This window comes from Lissotriton helveticus (genome assembly GCF_964261635.1).
Source record: "Lissotriton helveticus chromosome 1_1 unlocalized genomic scaffold, aLisHel1.1 SUPER_1_unloc_18, whole genome shotgun sequence".
NCBI lineage: Eukaryota > Metazoa > Chordata > Amphibia > Caudata > Salamandridae > Lissotriton > Lissotriton helveticus.
This window is the reverse complement of record NW_027611657.1, coordinates 3,504,198-3,515,245: the sequence shown is the minus strand read 5'-3', so window position 1 is coordinate 3,515,245 and position 11,048 is coordinate 3,504,198.

The following is an 11,048-nucleotide window of genomic DNA, read 5'->3' as shown; positions in this document are numbered from 1 at the left end:
CGGAAGTGTCCTTAAACTTTAACTCTATGACTTTTACGCACCATTGGTTAACATTGGTGCATGCGTGCGCTTTCCGCACATCTCCCGAATCCCGAGGGCCATTCCCGACTTCAGCATTGCTTGTCCTGACTGCTCCCAGCGATTCCCTAGGCCCTAGGCCTAACCACTGTTCGAATGGCCTCTCTTATACCACTTGTTTAGTATATGGTTTGAGTGGCCACCCGCCCTCATCCATAATTGTGCAACTTGTATGTTTAAACAGTGCTTTTGATTTAACGCTTGTGCCCCTTTATTCATAAAGAATACTGGGGATTGTTTTTAGTAATAAACACATATATTTTTATAATATATACTTGTGTGGTGTCCTTTCATTTGGTATTACAGGATTGTATGTGGTAAAACAGCTCGCTTAACACGACCTCTTAAGTTAAGCCTTTAGGCTGCTTAGTCCATGCTACCCCTAGGATAGCTTGTCTAATAAGGTTGACTTACAACCAGACACCATAAGGGATTGTTTGGTCAGGTAGTAGGTGGTTCCAGAATTGGAAACATCCCCTACCAGGCCAACTTCTCACATTGGTGAGCAGCGGTGCGGATTTGAGCTTGCTGTTGTTTTACCATTGCAATCTTTATATCAAATTGAAAGATCACATCAAGTACCTCTAGGTACATATAAAATCAAAAGCTTAGCATATTAAGTTCTACTGAACTTAGTAGTTGTAGGTTGAAGGGATTAGCACACCCTGACTACAACTCACTAGCAAGGTACAGTAGGAAAACACTTAGTGTAGGTAAGTGCACCACTTACACCTCACTAGTAACCATGTCCGACACAGGAAAAGCCTCAGGGTCTACTCCTGTGACAGTTGACCCTACCCAGGCAACTTTTGGATATGACAAACTAACCCGCAGAGACTTGATTGCCTTGTGCAAAGCAAGAGGGTTAAAAAGGGGCAGAAGCCCCACCTGCCTAATCCTGGTAGAAATCCTAGAACAGGATGACTTAGAGAAGGCAAAAGCAGCTTCCCTAGACACAGGAAATGGAGGGAACCCCCCTGAAACTGATCCCCCTCCGGAGGAGGAGGATGATGATGACTTAGATGAGGACTCAGATGTTGAGGACTTAGAAGTTCAGGATCAGGGTAGCCAGGTTCCAGTTGCCAGGCTTAGCCAGGCCAACTTGGACCTACTGGGGAATGGAGAGGGCCAGCACCTCCCCAGAACCCAACATGTTATTCTCCCAGGCAACAGAAGAGTGAGATCTCCCTCAGGGGACTCTCATGTTTCTAGTGCCTCCAGAGAATCACAGAGAGGCATGAGTGCTTCTCAAAAGCTAGAGCATAGGGCCAGAATGAGGGCTGTCAAACTCCAGATAGAGAGGGAGGAGGTAGCCTTGGCTCAAGCTAGACTTGCCTTGGCAAGAGAGCAAAAATTGTGTGGCTTAGATGCCACTGGTGGCAGCAATATTCCTAAAGAGAAACCCAGGTCCTATGATAGTAGAAACCTGACAAAGATTGTGCCCCCCTACAAGGAAGGGGATGACATCCACAAGTGGATAACTGCTCTTGAGAGAGCCTGCATGGTACAGCAGGTTCCTGAGGAACAGTGGGCAGCAATCTTATGGTACTCCTTTTCAGAGAAAGGGAGAGATAAGCTCCTCACTGTTAGACATGAGGATGCAAACAATTACAAAGTCCTGAAGAGTGTTCTGATAGATGGGTTTGGCTTAACCACTGAACAGTACAGGTTGAAGTTCAGAGATACCCAGAAGACACAGACTCAGGACTGGACTGATTTTGTAGATTGTGCTACTAAGGCTCTGGAGGGTTGGCTACATGGCAGCAAAGTACATGACTTTACAGGATTGTATAATTTGATTATGAGGGAGCAGATCCTAAGTAATTGTCAGAACCAGCTCTTACACCAGCACCTGGTGGACTCTGATCTGACCTCTCCCCAAGAATTAGGAAAGAAGGCAGACAAATGGGTCAGAACCAGGATTAGGCCTAAGAATCAGGACAGTAACCAGAAGAAGGAGTCTACCAAGCCTCAAGATAAGGGTGGGGATAAAAATAAAGAAAAGACTTCCCCAGGGCCCCAAAACTCCAAGGATGGGGGTGGGTCCCAAGACACTTCTTCAACTGAGAAAAAGCCTTATTGTTATGCCTGTAAACAGGTGGGGCATTACAAAACAGACAACTGTTGTCCCAAGAATAACAATAAAGAAAATATACCTCCAAAGCCAGCTTCAACACCTCCTGTTACTGTCAGCAGTAATCCCCCAGGAAGTGGAAGCACACCCAGGAATCTGGGTGGGTTTACTGTTGGAGCTCAGGTGGACCCTGGCCTATCCAGGTCCCCATCACCCAATGATCTTGTTTATGAGACTGGCATGGGGTTTGCCAACTTCTCTGCTTGCCCAAATACTTTGAGCAAGTATAGACAAGAACCCACCATCAATGGTTTGAAAGTTGAAGCTTTTAGAGACACAGGGGCTAGAATCACCATGGTGGCTGATGGCATAGTCCCCTCTAAGCAACTTTTACCTGGTGCCACATACCGGGTTACAAACATTGATGGAATCCAAACAAATCATCCCATGGCAGTAGTAAGTCTCAGCTGGGGAGGTGTCATTGGCCCAAAGAGAGTGGCAGTGTCACCAAACTTGCCTGTAGACTGCCTACTTGGTAATGATTTGGAGATCTCAGCCTGGGCTGAGGTTGAACAGGAAACCCATTCTAGAATGATAAATTCCAATGGAAAGGTTAGTGGGGCTGTAATGGCTACAGCCCCAATGCAAGATGTCCTTCCTGAAAAGGTTGGTAGGGCTGAGAAACTCTCTGCCCCATCTTTAGCAAAAGCTCTTCCTGAACAGAATAGCAAAGCTGTTATGATAACAGCAGAAACCCAAACTGAGTCTCCTCCTGAAAAGGTTGGTGGGGCTGTGATGGCCACAGCCCAAACTCAAACTGATATGTGTGTTGTGAAGCCTGAAATGATGGATAACTCCACACAAACTGAGAGCATGGAGGAGGAAGAGAAATCTCCCCCTCACCAGACTTTAGGACAGGATCAGCCTCCTCAGGGAACTGATCTTACCCCCGATGAAGGAACTGCCCCAGAGGTGGTTGGGCCTAGCCTGACAGAACCTCTGATGTCAGTGGACCCTTCTCAGGTGGGACCCAGTCTGGAGCAGGTAACCTGCCCCTCTCTACCTTGCCTTAGCCAGCCCAGGGCTGCAGAGGACAAGAAGGACAGTGAGACCCAGAGGGCCCCCTGTCAAATAAAGCACCCCCATCAAAAGATTAGGTGCTCCAAAACTAGTAGCCCTAGTAAGGTGAAAACTTTAAAAACTCCTAAGGGAGCCCCCTTAAAAACAGTTAGGGACCTCCCACAGATGGATTCTGTTGGGCACAGCCAAACCTGGGACCCAAGGGGCCCAAACCTGAACTGTCCCTCCAGCAAGCCAAACAGAGGGACCCAGCCTCCAGCTTTAGGTAGCCAGAGGTTGACCCTGAGAGCACAGTGCAACTCAGTTAAAGAAAGAAAGGCACACATGGTGGAAGATAATTGGAGGAAGCTAAGCCCTAAATTAGTAGAGCCTCACTTCAATACTCCATATCCAAACCAGCCTTTAACTTTGCATAAACACACCCAAGGTAGTGATTCCCTATGGTGGAGACCCTCTAATACCCAAAGGGTGAGGGACTGCTTAGTGGACCATGAGACAGGGGGTACCCATGCTAGTGCAGGTACTTCCTTATATGGCCACTCAGGCAATATAGGCTTACCTGGCCAAGGATAGCCTTATCTCCTTTCGTTTGGGGGGGGGGTTATGTAGGAAGGTGGCTACCTGACTATGGTTACCCCAGATTTTTTGCCTGTGTTTAGCTGGTTTTTTGACTTAGTTGACCTGGTTCCCTGCTAATCAGGGCCCCAGGCCATCTGCTCTCTCTGTAAAATGGATTCCATGTACCCTAGGTACATACCACAATTGGAAATGGACTCCTTGTCAGCCCCTGTATAATGCACTATAGGTGCCCAGGGCATAGGAGCCACCAAGGCCTACCAGGGGCTGCAGCATATCTTTTGCCACCCCTGGCTGGTTCTTAAATTGACACAACTGGCTGATCACTCAGCTGGGGTAAGGTGGTGTAAGCACCCCTTGCTTAGATATAGTATACCTATATCTAAACCTATATCTGGACACATATTAACCTGTGAGCCACTCCTATGGAAGGCCTCATCAATCCTGGAGGCAGAGTGCGTGGTTTAATGTGAGATGGAGCTCTAGCATGAGCTGAGCCTGTCTGCAGCTGTCGGGAACAACTCCCTAAGCTGTTTCAGGATAAGGCCATACCATATACTCTTAAGTGCCTTATAATCCTCGCGGTTATATAGCAACTTTGGTTTGGCTTTATCAAAACATGTCGTGTAAGGTGTCATACGATTTGGAATACTATCCCCTCGCCAGTTCTGGCGACGGGGATAGCATTCCACCCCTCTAGAGGGGTAAGACATGTTACTTTGCTTAAATGCGGTTAATTTCAAAAAGGACCTTAGATCCACAAAATGGATGCCTCTGCCACAGACAAATGTCTGGACCCCTGCAGTTGACCGAAACTCAGCAGATGGGGCCTGGACAAAGGGTTTCCTGTCACAGGAGGGTGTCACCGCCCTCCAGACAGGAGATAGTGTATTGTAGCAGGGAGGTTTGAAAGAAACCAGACAGTGCCTGGGGAGCACAAGGCTTCCCCTTGCATAATCCGGTCAAACCGGTTCTGGGGCAGCCCAGCCCCAGCTCCAGTGAGACCTGGACAAAGGAAAGGGGGTGTAACCACCCCCCTTCCTGGTCCCACCCATAGGGAGGGACCTAGCAGGAGATCCACCCCTCAGATTGGAATAAGAGTGGGAGCAGTGCCCTAGCACAGCAGATCATCCTGAAATCACCTTTAAACTAAGAAGACGACTGGACTTCGACATTCTGATGATAGAAGACTGAAGAGAATCTTCCTTGTGGCCTAGGAGGGGCCACCCTGTGAACACAGGCACCACCCAGCACCTCGACGTCTGTTTTGCCGCCGCCTCCCGCCGGAGCCCGAGTGCAGAGCCTGACAAGACCCAGCTTCTCAGACTTCTCCCAGCCCGATCCACAGTCCCTGCAAAGAAGGGACCCGTGGAGGCACCGAGAGACGTGGGAGCGGACATCTTGAAAGACCCCGAGACTCTGACTGCGCAGCACCCGAGGCACCCTCGACTCTGTGCTTTGGGGTTTGAGAAGCCCCACAATCGAGCAGCATTTGCACCAAAGATCAGCCCTCCAGCATCTCCACGATCTGCGTGGAGCCCTTTTGCTTTGTGCCACTTGACTCGCCATCCCGGCCGCTTGTCACGTGGTCAGCGGCCATCTTGGCAACGAAACCTACAATTTACACTGTGGGTCTGGTTGCTCCAGACCTGCCCTCGCTCCTGTAGAAAGGAGTACCCGCTCTGACCTTGCTGGTCCGAGTAATAAGCCTTTTTCACTTTCCCCGTGGCTTGCATTAGCCAAGGCTTGTTTGCTTCAATCGAGTTGCCGACACCGCCATCAGCTAGAGCCTTCGAGGGACAGCTCGTGATCGACTCCTGGACGTCCTTGACCTCTTCGTGTCCACGTGGCTGCAGAGAGAAGCAACACCTCATCACCTGTTTGCACCCGACTTTGCCTGGTTCCAATCTGGTTCCACGGTGGTCACTGGCCAGTGACTTTGAACACTGTCCCCTCTGCTTTCAGGTCTTCACCACTTCAGATCCACCCTTGGATCCACCGGACACTTCTCCTTCACATCGCCTGCAGCGTCTTCAGCTTCAAGCGCCCAGAACCTGCGTGTCAAAACCCGACGCCTCTTCGACCCTGTGCACCCACTTCCTGTGGGTGAGGTAACTTTGCTCCGCCGGTGTTCCCACACTGGTGCACATCTCTAGGGTCTGTGTGTTAAGTTTTGTTCCTCTAGGTTCAGCGGAAGTGTCCTTAAACTTTAACTTTACAACTTTTACGCACCATTGGTTAACATTGGTGCATGCGTGCGCTTTCCGCACATCTCCCGAATCCCGAGGGCCATTCCCGACTTCAGCATTGCTTGTCCTGACTGCTCCCAGCGATTCCCTAGGCCCTAGGCCTAACCACTGCTCGAGTGGCATCTCTTATACCATTTGTTTAGTATATGGTTTGAGTGGCCCCCTGCCCTCATCCATAATTGTGCAACTTTGTATGTTTAAACAGTGCTTTTGATTTAACGCTTGTGCCCCTTTATTCATAAAGAATACTGGGGATTGTTTTTAGTAATAAACACATATATTTTTATAATATATACTTGTGTGGTGTCCTTTCATTTGGTATTACAGGATTGTATGTGGTAAAACAGCTCGCTTAACACGACCTCTTAAGTTAAGCCTTTAGGCTGCTTAGTCCATGCTACCCCTAGGATAGCTTGTCTAATAAGGTTGACTTACAACCAGACACCATAAGGGATTGTTTGGTCAGGTAGTAGGTGGTTCCAGAATTGGAAACATCCCCTACCAGGCCAACTTCTCACATTAGCCATGGACACAGACCGTAGTCTTTGCCCCACCAACAGAGTGGTTGTAGTGTCCGTCAACGTCCCCAGAGCCAGGCTCTGGGTCTTCGGGTCAATTTTGGGCATAGTCATGCAGTGTGCACACAGTGTCTTCTGCCTGCTGAGGCCAAAATGAAACCAGGATACCAGAGTCACTTGCAGTTCCGTCTCTCAAGGCAAGGGTGCACGGGCTTTGGCCGAGGTGGTGGATCGGGTGACCAAGCAGGGCTCAGCCAGTCTATATTGTTGTCTTCCTGTAAAACAATTGGCCTCTGATATTTACATTTATTTATTTTAGCCTTCATTTGTAAAATCACAATATACTGCAGCAGAACTTTGAGTTGGACGAGGGTCCTACCAATCAGGGCAGAGTGGGAGGAATTGTAATATAATATACATGTCTAAAATGAAGAGAAAATGCAAGTTAAACTATTCTGTATGAAGTGGTCAATTGCTTAGTGTTATAATTTCTGATGTATTCGTCTCAAACTGGAGGGTCGCTAATTTGAATCCTGGTTGGTGCACTAGGGAATAGTGACTTGTATATTTACCGTGCTAGGACATCCCTGCCTGTGAGAGACAGTGTTAGAAGGCGACCTCAGGGGAGGTCTGGAGGGAGACTCCTCAGGGGGAGAGTCTCGAATCTAGGATCGTACACACTCTACCCACACCGAAAAATAAACACTACACCGGGTTTCTTAATAACGGTTGTTTATCTTGATCTTCAGAAGATCTTTATGAACAGTAAACAGCAAGTATGTACAGCGTCGAGCCGGGGCTCGAGAAAGTCTTGGTCAGGGTAGGGGTAGCGGGACAGTCTTAAGGTTCGGTGCTGATTTCGGGCGTATCCGGCGCACAGCTCTCAATCCTCGAGCCGGGGGAATACGATGCAATCTTAGGGGTCCAGCCGGACCAGGAGAGTCAGGGAGCCGCGAGTCACTCAGCAGGGCTCAACAAGAGGTCGGAGGTCTTACGATCTTCGGGGAGCTGCGAGTCACTCAGCAGGGCTCAGGTGGTTCAAAGTTATAAGGGAGCTGTGAGTCACTCAGCAGGGCTCAGGTGGTTCAAAGTTGCAAGGGAGCTGCGAGTCACTCAGCAGGGCTCAGGGGGTTCAAAGTTGCAAGGGAGCCGCGAGTCACTCAGCAGGGCTCAGGTGGTGCAAAGTTGCAAGGGAGCCACGAGTCACTCAGCAGGGCTCAGGTGGTTCAAAGTTGCAAGGGAGACGCGAGTTACTCAGCAGGGCTCAGGGGGTTCAAAGTTGCAAGGGAGCCGCGAGTCACTCAGCAGGGCTCAGGTGGTGCAAAGTTGCAAGGGAGCCGCGAGTCACTCAGCAGGGCTCAAGTGGTTCAAAGTTGCAAGGGAGCCGCGAGTCACTCAGCAGGCTCAGGTAGTTCCAGCAGAAATCCTTCTCTGCCAGGCGAGCCGCGACCACGTCAGCAGGGATCCCATCGTTCCAGGATCGAATCTGTCAATAGTCCCGGAGCATCCCCAGTTATATGACTGCTCCTCTTTGATCTCCGGAGTTCTGGTCGGCAGGGGTCTTAACACCTGGGGGCCGCTTGTTGGTGGTTCCTGCCATGCGGCCCTTTGATCTATTCAAGACAGGTTCGGGAGGAGTCCCAGACACACAGCAGGCATGGAGCCAGCCCTCAGGGTGGCCGGAGGGGCGATCGAAACCCATCTCTCGAGGGGAGGTCGGAGGTGTGAGAGAAACCACTCCTCCCTCTCTTCCTGAAGGGGAGCGCACTGTCCTCCAGCCAGGGTGGCGCCTCTCGGCACAGGCCGCGCTGGATCGGGCGGCCAACTTAGGGGCTGGAAAGTGGGAACACAGGGCCTACGGGCCGGGAAGATAGAGGCACGGACGGTGAAGTCCGGGAACGGGTGTGGGCAATACTGAGGGAAGGGCCGGCTAGGCCGTGGGACTCGGGGTCTGTTGTGGTGCATAGCTCGAGCGGGGGTTTGCTAGGGGTCAGGGAGGACCACGCCAATAGGCCGGGTCTAACAGACAGCACTTTGAATATGAAAGCCAATGGTTTAAAGAAAGAATTATACAACATAAAATACGCTACACAAATTATAGGATGGGCTGTAGAGAGTATAAGAACAGTCGAGCATATTTTGCAAAAAAAGAGAACATGTAAATGCTTATCGTGCTATCAGATGTTACATTTTTAATAACCACAATAATACTATAGCTAGTGTTAACCTTTTTATTAGGTTTCCATGAAAATACTGCATTCCAGAAGTACTTGTAACAACCTTACAGTAGTCTTAAAAATAATTACTCTTTGTCACCGGGAACCTCCAGGTTTGTCACGCCCTCTGGTGGTCTGCTCCATTGTGATCTAAGGCAGCTCAGTGATGCCAGCACAACTGGAACTGTCTGGAGGGCGCTCACATCTCAGCTATACAAGTCCTGCTTGTTTGGTGCTCGGTGGCAGGAGCTGCTGGGCAGCAAGGATCCCAAAGTGAGTGTCCACATGCCAGTTTGTGGATCATGTTCACAACCAAACCCAACCATATCAGCATACTACGAATCTTTGCCCCCACCACACAAGCAAACTGACCCAGGAGTTACAAATTAGCCATGGCGGCTCCGGGCCATTGTTTACATTGATGGTTCCACCCAGGTCTCTGGCCCTCTGGACAGCTATCTAAACAGAGGACATGCCTTTTGGGAAGCTGGTAACTCCAGTGCTTCTTCGAACAGTTCTTTTATCGTGGCGCTCCATTTTACACGTGAAACTCTCACGCCAGTGGCCTCCTCAACATGGTGCGATGTTTGGGTGACATTCGTTCCCCGAAGTCCTTAAGCGTGCATAAAGCACAAGCCCGAAACCCATTGATCTATGTCTTTCAGGATCAACACCTAACGAGAAGAACAAATGCAGAACTCAAATGTTTTTATAGGCCAATGTCATAGTCACAGTTTGAGGCGCTGTAGTCTTTCACCGTATTAGCAGGTCTTTTGTAATTAGGCGCTCCTACCTGGAGACTGTTGTTATGTGGTCACTATTAATAAGGGGTTATTGTCCATCATTGCGGATACACTGTCTACCTTGATATTCCTGCTTTTCCTTAACCTTTGTGTTGTTCTAAAAGTACCAGTAACCTTTATAAGGTAAGTCAGTAAGCTTTATAATGTTGTCTATCAGTTGTCGCTTTATCCCCTTCTTGTAAAATATGCAAACCAAACTTGAAATAAGTACACTTTGTTGTGAGAATAGCTATTGTTGCCGCTGATTTCCTTTATTGCAGTACAGCAATGCCTCTATTATAAATCGAACATTGATTATTCGAATAGTATTGATTTCATTCCAGAGTGACTTTTGCACCATTAAGGCGATAAATAATAAATAATACGTTGACCTCATATTTGAGTTGGATCGGTTTATCCTGTTAGAGTCCTGTCCTTCGTCGTCGTTTTCTAGTGAGCGGCCTAGGCTCTAGAGAATCATAGGGCTCTGCCCCTCCTTTTGCTTCAACAGTGTTTGCCTTTAGAGATGCTGATATGCAGTGCGGAGACCTGCAGTTAAGCAGCTCTGAACGAGTGAATGAAATCCATGCTGGTGGTTTGTGCTGGGAACGTGCCTTTCATGCTTATTTCTTCCATCCAGCCTCCTTCGAGGTACATACATTTCAGATAAGGGGACAGAGGCACAGAAAGAGTAGGATTCACCTAAACGGTTTAAGTCTGATGAACACAGAACTACTTTTTCCAAAGGTTATTACTTGGCCACGTTACATTCTGGTGAATAGTCCATGAGAATGGGCGCTGTGTAACTCTCCCCCCTCCAGAGGCAATGTCTATGTGGTAATCAAACTCTCCTGTCATCGGTAGGCTAAGGGTAAGATTAATTCACCACTCACCGAACTGCACCAGGAACATAACTGTCGGGAGCCGCAGGAATTAATCTTTAGTTAAAGATGCATCACCACAGTCTGGGTCCATTTTTAAAAGCACAGTTTTACTTACAACTTTAGGATGGTTCTAAATACCCCCGATCTTGGACAAAAAAGGGGAGAGAAGCATAAATGTAATTAGTGATTCCCGAAGCGCACTATTTCACAAACTGGTAGGTCAGGGTTAAACACGGAGTCTCCTGGTTGCACAGTTTCCTAGTGCAGTAAACCACACCTGGGGTGGTGGAGATTGTGAGGGAGCAGCCGAGGGACTACAATCCCAGAATAATGACCTGTATAGTGGCCCTGTCGAGAAATAACATTTGGTGTCTATTTCCAGCATCTTTAGGTAAAGTGGTGAAACCGGGATTAGATGTTATGTCTCCCCTCGGCCCCTCCTAGGATGATTGGTCTGTGTGTAAAGGCACTTTCGTGTTCTGGATTCATGTGAGGTGCAGAGCCCATTTCAGGTGTCTCCCTTGTATCTAAGTAGCCTCTAAAGTTGTGTGCTGTTCCATAACGTTAGTGATACTCTGCATTCTCTCCTCT